This window comes from Crinia signifera, chromosome 8, assembly GCF_055691185.1.
Source record: "Crinia signifera chromosome 8, ASM5569118v1, whole genome shotgun sequence".
Taxonomy (NCBI): domain Eukaryota; kingdom Metazoa; phylum Chordata; class Amphibia; order Anura; family Myobatrachidae; genus Crinia; species Crinia signifera.
Window position 1 is genome coordinate 143,248,163 of NC_139224.1, and position 16,192 is coordinate 143,264,354.

The 16,192-nt window shown below is 47.0% G+C and overlaps 7 non-coding genes across 7 annotated transcripts; all 7 read right to left on the reverse strand.

Annotated features, from left to right (window-relative positions):
• Positions 1–901: 901 nt before the first annotated feature.
• On the reverse strand, positions 902–982 carry LOC146030110 (small nucleolar RNA snR60/Z15/Z230/Z193/J17). Its single transcript, XR_014455620.1, has one exon. It is a non-coding gene; the product is annotated as a small nucleolar RNA snR60/Z15/Z230/Z193/J17 (small nucleolar RNA).
• Positions 983–1,830: 848 nt separating this feature from the next.
• On the reverse strand, positions 1,831–1,914 carry LOC146030069 (small nucleolar RNA SNORD79). Its single transcript, XR_014455581.1, has one exon. It is a non-coding gene; the product is annotated as a small nucleolar RNA SNORD79 (small nucleolar RNA).
• Positions 1,915–2,649: 735 nt separating this feature from the next.
• On the reverse strand, positions 2,650–2,729 carry LOC146030106 (small nucleolar RNA SNORD74). The gene has a single exon (XR_014455617.1). It is a non-coding gene; the product is annotated as a small nucleolar RNA SNORD74 (small nucleolar RNA).
• Positions 2,730–7,531: 4,802 nt separating this feature from the next.
• Positions 7,532–7,594, reverse strand: LOC146030153 (small nucleolar RNA SNORD75). Its single transcript, XR_014455656.1, has one exon. It is a non-coding gene; the product is annotated as a small nucleolar RNA SNORD75 (small nucleolar RNA).
• A 1,487-nt stretch (positions 7,595–9,081) lies between these two features.
• LOC146030087 (small nucleolar RNA SNORD47) lies at positions 9,082–9,158 on the reverse strand. The gene has a single exon (XR_014455598.1). It is a non-coding gene; the product is annotated as a small nucleolar RNA SNORD47 (small nucleolar RNA).
• Positions 9,159–10,532: 1,374 nt separating this feature from the next.
• On the reverse strand, positions 10,533–10,613 carry LOC146030116 (small nucleolar RNA snR60/Z15/Z230/Z193/J17). The gene has a single exon (XR_014455627.1). It is a non-coding gene; the product is annotated as a small nucleolar RNA snR60/Z15/Z230/Z193/J17 (small nucleolar RNA).
• A 1,087-nt stretch (positions 10,614–11,700) lies between these two features.
• On the reverse strand, positions 11,701–11,780 carry LOC146030058 (small nucleolar RNA SNORD79). The gene has a single exon (XR_014455571.1). It is a non-coding gene; the product is annotated as a small nucleolar RNA SNORD79 (small nucleolar RNA).
• Positions 11,781–16,192: the final 4,412 nt, after the last annotated feature.

A 16,192-nucleotide genomic window follows, 5' to 3' on the forward strand; every position in this document is an offset into this window, starting at 1 on the left:
GGCCCATTTTCCGTGAACTGCTGGGAAAACAATAACACACACACTGACCAATATCAGTGACATAATCCCATGCAGTCATAGTCAGACCTAGTTAGCCTTCAGGATCGCACATAGCGTTTACACACTGGACATTAAATCTAGCTCAGAAAGGACAATTCTTTAATATGGCTTATCAAGTACCCAGCTTTAGCCTGATCTAGGCCAGCCTGTGGCACTACACATGTCAGCATGCTCTGCCAGTTTTAGCATCCTGTAATGCCAACATTGCCAGTGCATGCTGGGATCTTGTGTAACAGGTTGGCCAGATCATCAAGTTCCAAGTCAGCTAGTTGCAGCCCATGTACCCACATCTGGTGTATGCAGAAGTCTTGTGCCCTAAGGTTTCTTACCTGGTTGCAGTACTGGCTGTATTGTGGCACCATCACTAACATGCTGCTAAAAAAAACAAAAGAAACTGGAGTCAGTCTAGCGGGTTCTTTAAATGTTACATTATATTAATGAAGGCGCACAAGTCAGATAGAGCTAATAACAAACTTCCATGGGATGGTCAAGCCGGTTACTATAAGCATCATCATACTAGACACGGCCATATCTAGGCATTGGCTTATAATGTACATAGAGCTTATGCACAATGATAGGCAGATTGTCCAGAACACATTGTGCTGGTTGTATAATGAATGTAGCCAGTCTTCTACACCAGATGCTGGAACCAATGCAGCTTTCTACCAGACATTTAGGCAATAGTATAGGGCTTATGTACACATTAGCCATGTGCTGCGCCATACTTACTGCCAGAGGTCACAAGGCTTCACGTTGGCATCTTCTGCAGAATAGTCTGTAAATAAATATATAGGATTAGTATAAGATAACAAACACGTGGTCATTATTATAGCAATTAAATAAAACACATCAGATAGGAGCGAAAGACAAGCTCTAATCACCACGGTCCATCTGCTGAACTATGTGATCATCATTGTGTTTTACAGAATAGACTGACAGCAGCTCATGTCCTGCCACAGGGTATACAGGTTCCTCACCTACACCATGGTGGGTACATATCTACTACAGACCCTTCTAAAAAGGCCTCATACTGCAGTAAATTCATTCTAGTCACTTAGAACTGCGTAATCGGGTAACGTCTACAGCAGGCATGTCCAACCTGTGGCCCTCCAGCTGTTGTGGACACATCCCAGCATGCTTAGCTATTAATGAATGCAAACGATGGCAAGGCATGCTGGGATGTGTAGTGTCAACAGCTGGAGTGCCACACATGGTCTACAGCATTAATTCAATGCAGGGCCACTAATATTTTACCAAGCGTTGACATGGATTAATGCTGACATTAGCCAGGTAAGGTCATGTGACCTACAAGACAATACTATGGATAATTACAATGTTAAACTTTAAAGCCCCATACACACTAGAAAAAGTCAAAGATACTCATCGCAAAGGGCTTGCCGAGTGACAAAGCTCATTATCTAGTGTACACCCAATATAGTTAACTATTAGCACTCCTGCATGCTTTTAACAACGATTGAGGTCTGCTGAACACACAGGTCAACTTGACTATAAAGCCAAACAACCTGCATGTGTATTTCACCCTGAGATACTGAGCAACCGGGCCAATAGTTCTATTGGCTCAACCCTCTCCAGATAAAAAAACAAAAAAAACCTACACTTAAGTTATAGATGCTTATTGGGGTGTATCAGAGGGGGGATACCAACCTTATTTCAGTTATCCAGCATCTGTTTTGCGCAGTCGTAACTAAGACAGAGAATGACAGAAGTTAAGGAAGCCTAGGCATATACAGTGTTCACTACATTATTCTATACTGTGTCAGTACAAAAGTGCTCCCTCATCCTTATTCAGAGAGATTCCCATTGATTGACACAAATCATCATGTACACACAGTATATGGTAGGTTTCCTACGTAACATGGAATAAACTTACCCATAAGCCTGTGACAGAGCCGGCCTCATACTGGTACCTAAGGGGTAAAGAGGACATGTTAGAAGATGACCCAGGAATATGAGTGTGTACAGCTTAGAGTAAGTAACGCCTCAGCATTAATATAGGTGGTAAGCTATCTCGTCATCCTGACAGTCAAGAGTAGCAAATAGGTGTCATCACAGCGGCGTTACACAATCACTAGGCCCAGCTGTAAGATGCATCTGCCATTACTGGCATCCAGACTAGCGTACTGGAGAAAAATCCAACAGAAAGTATTTGTTCCTAGGCAGCCCGATCAAATATACCTGTAGAAGCCCTAGACAAGGCATGCACAGCTATTGTACTGATTGTAGGAGGGTCTATGAAGATATATTCACTTACATTTTAGTTGGAGCCGGGCAATCGGATAACCTGTAATAGAGATCACAGATTTAGTCTGCAGTAATGGTCTCCTATAACAGTAAGCAATCACTATTTAACCTTAATAGACTCAAATTAAATAGGGATGGATGTCAGAAACCAATGGGTTAGAAGAGCACTACTCCTGATTCAATGCATTTACTTTTCCCATTGAATAGCAGGGTTGCCAGCCATCAGCCCTTAAACACAGACCCATAATGATAAAGGAGGTCTATTCAAGCTCTCAGGGTGGCTGCAGCTACATAGATCCCAGCTATAGTGCATGGTGTGTGGGAGGCCAGGCCTGCTCAGAGACGTTGGTATTCACCATTGTTAATAAGATGTCCCTACCAACATAACTTTCATCATGGTCAGGCTGCACACAGGCCAGGATCATGCAGAGTCCTAAAACCTGGACTGCTAGGCTGACTTGGATGTTTGTAAGTATTACCATGGAGTAGCACAGGCTTAAAGCAAACTGACCTGCAATAGTTAAAATCACCCATAACTAGATCAGGCATGTCTAAACGATGGCCCTCCAGCTGTTGTGAAAAGTCCCATCATGCCTTGTTACAGTTTTGCCATTAGGGAATGCTAAAACTATTGCAAGGCATGCTGGGATGTGTAGTTTAACAGGTAGAGGGCCATAGTTTGGACATGCCTGTCTTAGATGGCTAAGGTTGACACAAGCATTAGGTCATCAAAAGTGGTTTCACTTTTGTCCTGAATGTAGACATGGACACCATGTAAGTGTACAGACACCGCGCATGGCTCCCTGTGCTCAGCATGTAAGTGTACAGACACCGCGCATGGCTCCCTGCGCTCACCATGTAAGTGTACAGACACCGCGCATGGCTCCCTGCGCTCACCATGTAAGTGTACTCACACCGCGCACAGCTCCCTGCACTCACCATGTAAGTGTACCGACATCTCGCATGGCTCCCTGCGCTCGCCATGTAAGTGTACAGACACCTCGCACAGCTCCCTGCACTCACCATGTAAGTGTACCGACATCTCGCATGGCTCCCTGCGCTCGCCATGTAAGTGTACAGACACCTCGCACAGCTCCCTGCGCTCACCATGTAAGTGTACTCACACCGCGCACGGCTCCCTGCACTCACCATATAAGTGTACCGACACCTCACATGGCTCCCTGTGCTCACCATGTTTCAGGCTTTAACAAATCTGTAGGAGATGGTAGGGCATGAAATAGCACCTGTCGGCAGGAAAGCTCATGTTGACCCTGTCAACCTTAAACATGTTGACCTCTTTCAGGTGCCTGTTACCCTTCAGTGGATTGGCCCAATTACAGTATCCCTGTCCTAAACTACTATCAACTAAAGCTGGGTACACATATATACAATTGTCGGGCCGTTCTTCCGTTCTGGGTCGGACAGCTGTTCAATTGTATATATGTGTGTACGCTGTCCCGTACGGAGCGATAAACTGCAAAAAACTGTCTTGTCCGTCCATACTCGGTCGGTCGGTGGTTCTTTGCTGTTTAATTTTCATCCGACAGGACAGCCCCATATCGGTACAAAAGTGCAGTGTGTACGTACGTTCGACCGATATGCTGCCGTCCTTGCGACTATACTGCCAAAGCTGGAACGCCCATGTGGGCTTTCCATAGCTGCATCCTCTCTGGCAGGGTGACTAAAAAAATAAAATAAACGGCGTGAGGTCCCCCCCACAGCCGTAACCAGCACCAGGCTGACTCTCAGCTCCTGATTGGCCAGAAATCATTTTGACTAGAGACGCAGAGGAAGAAGGATCTCTGCGTCTCTATTGTACAGCGGAGGTGGAGCGGGTACCACTGCAGCCAGGAGCAGCGCGACTTCAACAGAAGATGCTGGGGTGGTCACCACAGGAGCAGGTGAGTAGGATTTCCTTCCCCAGGTAACCCTTTGGATTACTACGGATCCAGGACCCCGGACTCTTCAGCCCTGGAGCCCCAGACCGGACCCTGGGACCTACCTAGGTAAGGATCAGTGTGTTTGTGTAATGTATGAAACTTTTATTTTTCTAATGTGTCAGTGTGTATTTAACTATTTTTTTTACTGTGGAACTACAAGACCCAGCGGGCCCTTTAATGCCCCGCAGGCTGGGACTTGTGGTTCTCCAAGTCCCAGCTTGCGGGGGGGAGGCTTGCTGGGACTCATAGTTTCAGTTTAAAACAATATTTTTTTCATCTATTTTTTTTTACACAAAGATCAGCTCGATGTCCAGGGGCATCGAGGACAGAACCCCTGGGGGGGGGGGAGGACGACTTGTATAAAAAAAAAAAGAAGTCTCCCCTCCGGCTGTGGCATTACCCTGCTGGCTGGTTTGGCCTGGTTCGTAAAATACGGGGGACCCCTAGTCATTTTGTCCCCCGTATTTTGGGAACCAGCCCCTGGTTAAAAAAAAAAAAAAAGAAACAGCGAAGCCCTATTTTTTTTTAATACCAGCCCCGGCTCTTTCAGCCTGGTGCTGGTTACGGCCGTGGGGGGGGACCCCCTGCCGGTTTTTTTTTTTTTTAATAGGTAAAAGGGTGACAGCTATAATTATGCCCTAACCCAGCCCATTATGATAATTTGTCACGTGACGTGTCAATAGCCCAAATCGAGACAGTGTGTACGCTGGTACAATCTTTTTCTTGCGACTGTTTGGACGGGAGTACATCAGACGTCACAAGTACAATTGTACAGGTGTGTACGCACGTGTCGGCTGTTTGTGGACGGTCCGACGGGAGTACGGTCGGCCAAACAGTTGCAAGAAATAGGGACTATGAACTATGTGGTCATCATACATCCAGTGCCCAAGTACCCCAGTGCCAAACTATACTTACCACTGTCCAATGGAGCAGTGCTCCTAGAGATGCCAGCCGCTTCATGTGTGCCTGAGGAACAGAACATAGTGTAAGGGACCTGTGAGGTTGTATGGCAGGACGCCAGAATTACAGCTGTCCTGTCAGGCATTTAAAGGAGAGTCCCTGCTGGCTGGGTCAGGGGAGAGTTTATCCATGCAGCTGAATTCCTTATACTGTACTATGCAAGCTACCATGGGGTAATGGCCCCAATATAAGGCTTTACCATGATGGTACTTAGCACAGTAGATGGAATAAGAGCTTGTACCAGGTCATGTTCATTTGTATGCATTGTACATGTGGTACCCCGCAGCGGGTCCCACTGCCCAAAGCCTGTGTCATTGACACCACCGCAGACAGGGGGTGGATGTCCCCCGCTGTCACTGCGGGCGTCATGAAGGAGAAGGCGGGACCTCCCCGAGGGATGGACAGCAGGGAGGCCGGCCATGATTGGTGGGCAGGACGGCGGGAGAGAGTTGAAGCGCGGGGAGATCGGCGACAAGTGCAGGGGAGGAAGAGGAGGACAGCGTGCACAGAGAGGCGCATCAGAGGGACCGCGCCGGGAGCCAGGCGCAGAGAGACGCCTGCCGAGGACCCGGCGGTGATAGACAGGAGGCGCCGTGGGATCCACAGCGCGACCCAGCAATACGCCCAGCATATCGGAGTGCGTGCGGCCACGCTGCGGCGCCGCACCAGTGCACCCCCAGCAAAGACCCAGCACCTCACCGCCAGCCGACCGGATAGTGCAGAGGGGAGTCATGACAGGCGGGAGCCTGCAACGCGATACAGGTCCCAGGTACTGTACCCACTTGCCCGCCACTTCCAGCACACTTGTGCTGCCTTCTTACAGGGCAGGAAACCCCCCCCACTTGCACCAGAGACCCCACACAGAGGTGACCCTAGCATACCAGCGCCCATTCAGGGAGGAGAGGAGGAGAGTGACATCCTGAACAAATCCCAGCACTCTTCCAGGAGTAAGGGATCCTTGACCCTATTAGGACAGGGCATCAAACTCCCAACACAGTTTCTTCTGGGGGCCTCCACGTACAGTACCTTTCCCCCTTCCAGGATGGAACCCTACACTACACCCACCTCAGGGTCAGGGTTTGTCCCCAAAAGGGAATCTGTACTATCACCCCAACTCAGGGGAGTCTGCACCCTTCAGTTTTAACCAACCCACGTGGGAACTGACTTTACTGCCATTTAGTCCAGGACGGACCAATAGTGATCGGCTCTACCTGCCCAGAAAGAGGAGACCCTTAAGGCAACTCTCCCCACCCCATAGGTTCAGGCTACTTATCCGTAGGAAGGCCTGCCCGACTTTTGACCCCGGCTATTGATCCGTAGGAAGGCCGGATTGCCCATTGGAGACACCACCCCCAGTTAATTGTTACAGGCCGAACCCCAGACTTGGGTTCAGGACAGTAATTGGGTACCGGTTCCGTTAGGCTACAGCTTGTGAGGCGTTAATGTTGTGGTTATTAGGATAAGTAAATTGTATTGCTAATGCTGTTCGAAATTAAAGTGCACGGGTAATACCGTTAGGAATTAGATGGTGCAATTGACATTGCGGTGACAGCACAGTCACAGGTAATAAGCAATTATTATTGTTTGTAAGGTTGTGGTAAATAAAACGAAACCCGTTGAACTTCACCCGCTTCGCTAAATTGGTGTCCAACTATTGTCTTCCAATACCCTGGAATAAACCAACCCGATTGTCCTGTGGGTACCACATACATGTTTGTACAGAATGGACGTAGGGCGGGATGTTCTAACAGCCGCAGCCCAGCTTCACCACCCTTCGCCTACATAATTTTGTATATGCTCTGCCATAATAATTGCACATGTTAAAGTACAGCTGTCCTTTGCAGCAAGTCAGCGGCTCCCCCCTCACTCGCCTGGAGCAGCTGTGGCAGGAGGGCTGGCTCTCCCCCTCCCTGCACCCGGAAGAGGTCCTTTAAATGTCTGACATTATGTAGTTAATATGCAATAAACTGGACAGGTCAGTTGGAGCGAAAATGTTCACCACAGTCATTCTGATGAACTATGAAATCATCATGTGATCCAGTGCTATGGTGCCCATATCTGTACCCGCACTCACCTCACTGACAGTAGCCTCCTCCAGAGAAGCCAGTCTCTAGAGATAATCCCGACTGCCATACAGGTTTCCCCAACAGCACATGCACCAGGTGTAGCTTATTCACATGGTCAGCCTGCAAAATAGTAGAGATAGAAGCCATGTATTAGTTGGTGTTTGGGTTAATAGTTCTAGTTACCAAGCATCACTAGGCCGGCACTGCCACACAGAAGACATGTCATGCCAATATCCTACTTTAAGCCTCAGTGTTAAACATGGTCAGAAATCCCTTCTGTCTACAACTCTTGAAGAATCATCGGCTTAATTAGGGTTACCACCTAGTCCCTTTAATTCCGGACACATATTAATTACACAGGATCTGTGGCTGGCTGACTTCAAGACTCCACTTCACCTGATTTTAAACTGCCACAGAACCTGTGTAATTAACATGTCCGGAATTAAAGGGACTAGGTGGTAATCCTAGGCTTAATGCAAGATATTACCGAGGACTAGACTTGTGTCTACATTTACTGTGACGGCCAGAAACTCCTACTGCCATCTACTGAAAACCCTAAGCAGCCCTGTAGCTGCATTCATGAGTGACAGGCTATATAGGAGGCTGTGTTCCTGGGAATAACCATAGGACAGAGCAGCCATCACTACTGATTAATGCCAGAATCACTCATGTTATTTATGGTACAAAGGAAATGGACATCATCTAAACATCCTTCCTGCATGGGTGAGTCATGGCTCAGCCATACATCCAGTGCATCTGACCTTGTACTTACCACTTCTATGCAACTGACGCAAGCAACCAGGTCCAGCTGCAAGGAAAGAAGATGTTACACGATGCAACCGATGTTTAGACAAACAACTATTCAGGAAGTGTCCTGATGCCACAGAACTATTGTCAAGATATGGTTCTACTACATGATTATTAAGTCTCCTTAAACGACCAGATTATGTTTTAGCAGGAAAAGCAATAAGCACTCACTGCATGGGGAAGAGGGTGGTAGCCTTGGCTGTAGCTCCCTGCATATTGGGGGGGGGTTGCCAGGAAGTGCTGAGCTCTAGCCGCACGTGGCTCAGACACTGACCAGCATTATGGTAGTGTTTATGGCGCACTAAGTATGCAGCCATTAGACACAATATAGATGGCCGCATTTCAAATGGAATGTTGCAGCTGGTGGACTGGCAGCCAATTATAACATCGCATTGTATGCCATACACAATGGTATAAGATTTAAAATTGTATAAGCACCCTAATGGGTGTTTTCAATGTTAAATGTGCCCCCTATAAGATTAATTGTATAAGCACCGTAATGTTATACAATATAGTTAAAAGCACCCCCACCCGAAGCGTGGCGAGCGCAGCGGCAGCGTCCTCCGACCTTTTCATACCCCCACTATCCACGTCGGCATGGAGTTGATTTTATAAAGTGCAACGAGCCACCGAGCCCAAAGCGTGGAGTGCCCTGCGAGGGGACACATGTAAAGAAATACACGTCCCCTCGTGGGGCTCACCACACTATATAAAATCAACTCCACGCCGACGTGGATAGTGGGGGTATGAAAAGGCCATGCTTCGGGTTGGCGTTGATAGTGTGGGGGTGCATTTAACATTGTAAGCACCTATTAGGGTGCTTATACAATTTAAAATCGCATTGCATGCGGGCATATGGCATGCGATACAATGCCATACGACTGAATATCGTGGGCGCCATGCTAGGAAACAAGTACATTTTTTATATGTATAAGAACTCTGCACGGTCACAGCGGGATACATCAGCCCCCATGTTTGTTGCTGGTTACCTCAGAAAATAAATGGAACGGTTAGGAGTATAATCAGCCTTTATCATATGGCAGAATCAGTTTCATCACTGGTCACCAGCAGACTAAACAAGGCAGATACAGACCATGCTGGTATATATAGCAGACTACTGGCAGGACACTCACCTCATGGTTCCCATCTGCTGCTCGTTCAGTACCTAGAAACAGACAAGGCTTTAGCATGGTCAGGCATGGAGAGACTATACATGGCTGGATGGGAGGGGTCATGTCAGTAGTTTGGTTAGTCTACATTGATAGTTCAGGTCAGACATTAACAACTTAACAATGTAACTTCAGATTGTGAGTGACTGAAGACTCCATTGTTCTGAGCTATTGCTGACCAACATGTAACTCCAAAGCTGGGTACACTACACAATATGCTCCATTAGTGATAGGGCCCATTTTTCCGTGAACTGCTGGGCAAACAATAAACACATACACTGGCCAATATCGGTGACATAATCCTGTGAACATGCAGTCATAGTCAGACCTAGTTAGCCTTCAGGATCGCACATAGCGTTTACACACTGGACATTAAATCTAGCTCAGAAAAGGACAATTCTTTCATATTGCTTATCAAGATTGTAAGCTTGCGAGCAGGGCCCTCCTACATTTTGACTGTCTGTAAATACCCTGTTTTGTATTATCACTGCCTGCTATTGTAAAGCGCAACGGAATATGCTGCGCTATATAAGAAACTGTTAATAAATAAATAAGTACCCAGTTTTACCCTGAACTAGGGCAGCCTGTGGCACTACACATACCCTGCCAGTTTTAGCATCCTGTAATGGCAACATTGCCAGTGCATGCTGGGATCTTGTGTAACAGGTTGGCCAGATCATCAAGTTCTAAGTCAGCTAGTTGCAGCCCATGTACCCACATCTGGTGTATGCAGAAGTCTTCTGTGCCCTAAGGTTTCTTACCTGGTTGCAGTACTGGCTGTGTTGTGGCACCATCACTGTAACATGCTGCTAAAAAAACAAAATAAATTGGTCTAGCGGGTTCTTTAAAAGTTTCATTATATTAATGCAGGCGCACAAGTCAGATAGAGCTAATAACAAACTTCCATGGGATGGTCAAGCCTGTTACTATAAGCATCATCATACTAGACACGGCCACATCTAGGCATTGGCTTATAATGTACATAGAGCTTATGCACAATGATAGGCAGATTGGCTACAGTCATTATACAACCAGCACAATGTGTTCTGGACAGTCTTATACACCAGATGCTGGAACCATTGCTGCTTTCTACAAGACATTTAGGCAATAGTATAGGGCTTATGTACACATTAGCCATGTGCTGCGCCATACTTACTGCCAGAGGTCACAAGGCTTCACGTTGGCATCTTCTGCAGCATAGTCTGTAAATACATATATAGGATTAGTATAAGATAACAAACACGTGGTCATTATTATAGCAATTAAATAAAACACATCAGATAGGAGCGAAAGACTAGCTCTAATCACCACGGTCCATCTGCTGAACTACGTGATCATCATTGTGTTTGGTTGGGAAGAGAAGCTATAGAGGCAGCAGTCAGCTTACAGACTACATTATGGACAGCAGCTCATGTCCTGCAACAGGGTATACAGGTTCCTCACCTACACCATGGTGGGGTACATAATTACCCTCAACCCTTCTAAAAAAGGCCTCATACTAGTCACTCAGGTACAGCATTGAATAATAAGGTAAAGTCTACAGCATTGATTCACTGCAGGGCCACTAATATTTCACCAAGCTTTGCCATGGATTAATGCTGACATTAGCCAGGTAAGGTCATGGGTCATACAACACAATACTATGGATAGTTACAATGATGTTAAGCTTTAAATCCCCATACACACTAGCTATAGTAACAGATCACTTAGAAAGTCTTCTCAGCAACATCATTGAGTGTGTACACCCAATATAGTTGGGGTTGGGATAGTTTGGTCTACAGCAACTAGGTCGACACAGGTCAAGGACGACAGTCAAAAGGTCGACATGGGTTTATCAGGGTTTTTTTTACCTAAATGTCAACACTGTCGACATGGACACAGTTTGAAGTGCATCGCTCGCAATGCTTCGGGCACACTATTTTATTCTCCCACCACTCCCGGGCCTAGTGGATGGTAGAGCATGAAATACCGCCTGTCGGCACAAACAAAAAGTGAAAAACCCCATGTTGACCTCTTGACTGTCGACCTTGAACCATATCGACCCAATGCTTGTTGACCTAGTTGCTGTAGACCCCATGACCGTATCCTATATAGTTAATGGCATACAGGAGTGCCAATCATTAATGTCTGCTGAACACAGGTCAATTTGGCTATAAAGACAAGTAACCTGCATGTATCCGGCCCCAGTAACGTCACTGCACAATACCTGTGGGTGATATAGGCATTGTCTGGTGTGTATGGGGCATAACCCTCTACAGGTTAAATCAAAACTAACAATTTTAGGTTATAGATGCTTATTGGGGGGTATCACAAGAGGGGATACCAACCTTATGTCTGTTATCCAGCATCTGTTTTGCGCAGTCGTAACTAGGAGAAGAGCAATACAGTCCAGTTAGAGAAGCTTCGGCATATACAGCATTTACTTACATTATTCTATACTGTGTCAGTACAAAAGTGCTCCCTCATCCTTATTCAGAGAGATTCCCATTGATTTATATAAATCATCATGTACAGTATATGGTAGGTTTCCTACATAACATGGAATAAACTTACCCATAAGCCTGTGACAGAGCCGGCCTCATACTGGTACCTAAGGGGTAAAGAGGACATGTTAGAAGATGACCCAGGAATATGAGCGTGTACAGCTTAGAGCAGGGGTTCCCAAACTTTTTTGACTCACGGCACCCCGAAGCATCAGAATTTTTTTCGCGGCACCCCTAGGCTAAAGGTTTCTCATTGATAAAGTCAGAAACAAATATTAAATTAAATAATTTGTGTTTATATCTTTAGGAACAGTTAAGTGGTAATGGACAAAATGTACTTCTGTTTGTCCATAATTTGACTATTATATTAGATATAAATAACTTGAATTGGTCCTGGACCATCAACCCAGGGCACCCCTGCAAGTTCCCCAAGGAACCCCAGGGTGCCGCGGCACACAGTTTGGGAACCACTGGCTTAGAGTAAGTAACGCCTCAGCATTAATATAGGTGGTAAGCTATCTCGTCATCCTGACAGTCAAGAGTAGCAAATAGGTGTCATCACAGCGGCGTTACAGAATCACTAGTCCCAGCTATAAGATGCATCAGCCATTACTGGCGTCCAGACTGACATACTTCAGGGGTGCAGCCGAATAACCAGCACCCCTATGTTTATGCCAGATGAGCCTGATTACTTTAGGCAAATAAAAAAAAAGAAAAAAAAAAAAAAAAAGAAGGAGTGGGAGAGAATAGTCCTATTTCCACCGTTTGACCCCGTCAACCTTTTTCATGTGTCAATTTAAGGGCTGTCAACCTAGTGACCATATCCCATCACAGGGTAAGGAAAGCAGTGCTCAAGGCTCTTGGTGACTTACCACCTGGGGCGTACTCGTCCAAACCTCGCCCAGACTTGTGAGAAGACAGACAACCCCTTACCACCAATGTTTTTGTCCAGGTGTATGCCTGGGACCAGCTGCCATCCGCTCAACACCCATCACACAATAGGTATTGCCCATGCCTAATTTTGCTGGTACCCATGCAGTCACTTATTGGTGAATTTGCCAGGCGTTATGACAATCTCCCACTTATCCTGCCTGGAACACCGCTCCTTCCATACCACATAAGGTCCCAGTACCCTGCAGACAGCATCACAGCATACTACCTGACCCTCTCCTTCAGGGAGAAAATGCTCTGTCCCTGGGCTTCCCTGGTAATGTATGATTGCCATCACCTGTGGTGAACACCTTTCTTATCAATTACCTAGCTCCCCACAGGTGATGGGGAGGAGAGAAATAGTGGTTTGTATGCTATCCGGGCACATTTTAGAAGCAAAATGTGCCTGACCCCATCCCAGACAGCACCCCCCTTAAGCAGCAAGGCTTCTGTATTCAGTGTCACTGTATGAGCTACTTTCCCACCCCAATCTATAGGTGCCCATACACATTACAATTATTGTATACAATATCGCATCTTGGTTTTGTGAGGAGATGAGATCTAGTACAAAAAGTATGTGCAGCACATACTTTTTGTACTAGATCTCATCGCAAAACCGAGATGCGATGAGATGCGATATCGTATACAATAATTGTAACATGTATGGGCACCTTAAGTCTCCCATTGCAAAATAATTTCTCTTCATTAGCTGAACCTGAACACAAATTAGTACATACCTCTGCACCAGTGGGAACTCTGGTCAGATCCAATATTCATAATTGACCTAACTGGAGGTATGTGGTCACTTGTTCAGCCAGCACTCTTACGACGGCTGATGATGCACAGCTCACAGCAGGAGGCTGACCAGCCTGCAGTGTTGTCCAGTGATGTGTGTCCTGGGTGTGGCAGAGAGGCTGCCCTTTATAACTCCACCGCTCACTCCCTCCCCTGAAACCCAGCCCTGCTGCCTTCCATTGGCCAACAGGGCTAGGGAGGTGTTAAAAGGGGTGGGGGCAGGTTTGTCCATCCTCCTCCCCCAGGAATTTTGAGTTATGTTCCACAAGCCACCTGGCATCCCCGGTAGCTATCTGAGGTGGCCATTTTGGCCTAGGGATTTCCATCAGTGTTCAGTTTTTCGCGCTCCCGTTTTCTGCCCGTAGTGATCGCTGGTCGCAGGAACATGCTCCTGCGACCAGCTGATTTCCACTACCAGGCTCCCCCAGCAGTTTCTTTTTCATCAGCGACCATCTCTGGTTGCTGATGTAAACGGGACACCGAGTGATATATCGCTCAGCGTGAGCGATATATCGCTCGGCGATATATTGCCTCGCGTGTACAGGGCTATAAAGCTATGCTCTGTGTCCCAGCACCTTGCAAACAAAAAAAAAATGTTTTTATTCATCCCCATTATTTGTCCATCCTCCTCCGCCAGGAATTTTGAGTTATGTTCCACAGGCCACCTGGCATCCCCGTTATCTATCTGAGGTGGCCATTTTGGCCTAGGGATCGCCATCAGTGTTCAGTATCAATGGTTGCCAATAATGAGGAACATGTAACTGGCCATCGATATCCACCATCTATGTATTGGGAAACCATTGATGGTTTAGCCCATCGGTGGTCATCCCTGTTCTTTCAGTGAATTGCCCACTGACCAATAACAGCCTGGGGCGGGGCTTCACAGGTGTTGGGGGCAGAGCTAAGCTCTGTGTCCCAACACCTTGCAAACCAAAACAAAAATATTCTGTACTATCGATAGAGGAAAACTACCTGGTTCTCTCCCATAGATGGCAAAACCATTCGACATCAGCCATAAAGCATCAATATATTGTAAGATTGCAAGCAGGGCCCTCCTACCTCTATGTCGGAATTTGCTGCGTTATATAAGAAACTGTAAATAAATAAAATATGAGTCATCGATGGTCATCCCTATACCATGGCCATTACAGGAAGAGATTCCCAGCTGGTGTCCCGTATTTAGCGTGCTGGCATCCTCCCCTCTGACATTGCTGATATGGAGGTATGAGCAGGGAGGATATGCTATGCGTGTAGTGTAGGAACGGACATTGCATCACAATGGTTCACATGTTTTTGCTCCGATGGCAGCGGTTTAACCATTCATTAGCTGCATTCCAATGTTTGCCACCATCAAACAAATGGCCAATATTTGACGGTGTTGCGCAGGTCCAGTCCCCAGGCCCATCCCCAGCCAGCCATACTGTAGATGTTTGCAAATGCACAAACTAGGCTCTATTTCAGCATGTGCAAATCATTATCATATAAAAAAAAATTATATATTTTTTTTCAATTGGATTCTTTTTTATGGTGGATGCCCAGCCATCAATTATTAGGCTTGCGATGTCCATCCCTAGGCATGTGGTGCGAGTCTGTCTGCTTTGAACAATCAGCAATACACCTGCACAAACTGACAGTAACCTGGGAAACAGGGGCAGCAGGATACAGGCTGGTGGAGAACCTTTTCCTGCACAAATGAACCTCACAAGCTGCAGATCATCAGACCCATATCAGCAGATAGAGCCACAACCTGGGAATTATTAGTTGCACAAACACCTCAATTACAATTTGTTTGTCATTTATGTATACAATTCTTATTTTAACCTGTATTTGTATTTACACATCTGCAGTGTGGGTGCATCTAGCCATTGCATACTATATGAGCCCATATTCAGGGCCGGATTTAGGGGTCAGGCCGCCCCTAGGCACACATTTTTGGGCCGCCCCCTGGACCCAGAAGGAGGACCCTTTTGAAATTTTTAAAATAGGTCAGAGTGGAGCGAGCTCAAGAGGGCTGCTCCCCGGGGTTACCTCTTCCACTTGTCCAGGACACCGCGCTCCTCCTCTGCAGCAGCAGCAGTCACCGGCGGGCAGGGAGAGGGCCGAGACACCCGGGCGGCAGCAGCGGTGGCAGGCACCGGTAGCCCAGACACCGCACTCCTCCTCCACAGCAGTCACCAGCAGGCAGGGAGAGAGCAGAAATATCTGGGTGGCAGCAATAGCAGTGTTGGCGGGCACCAGCAGCCCAGACACCGTGATCCTCTGCAGCAGCAGCCGTCATCGGCGGGGAGGGAGAGGGCTGAGACATCCTGGCGGTAGCAGCAGTAGCGGAAGCTAAGAGCCGGTTAACACACCCTAACAGGGCTGAGGGAGGATGCTGCAGCCCATAGTGCTCCCAGGCCAACACTCAGGGAGCACCGCAGCCCGCTGACGCCGAGGTGTTGAAGACTGACGGGATGATGCTGCTGTGGGATGAGCCGAGCGGCGCTCTGTGCAGCTGCACAGCTCGTCCCCCATAAAAACTTCCCTGCTGGCTGCTGCCTTTAATATGTGCCGCCCCTAGGCCTGTGCCTCACGGGCCTGGTGGCAAATCTGGCCCTGCCCATATTGTGTGTGACAACACAAATATAGTTGCAGAATAACCAAATTTACAATCTATCCTACTCAAGTTCTGCTAATGATGGGATACAGTCACTATGTCAACAGTACAAAGGTCGATATGC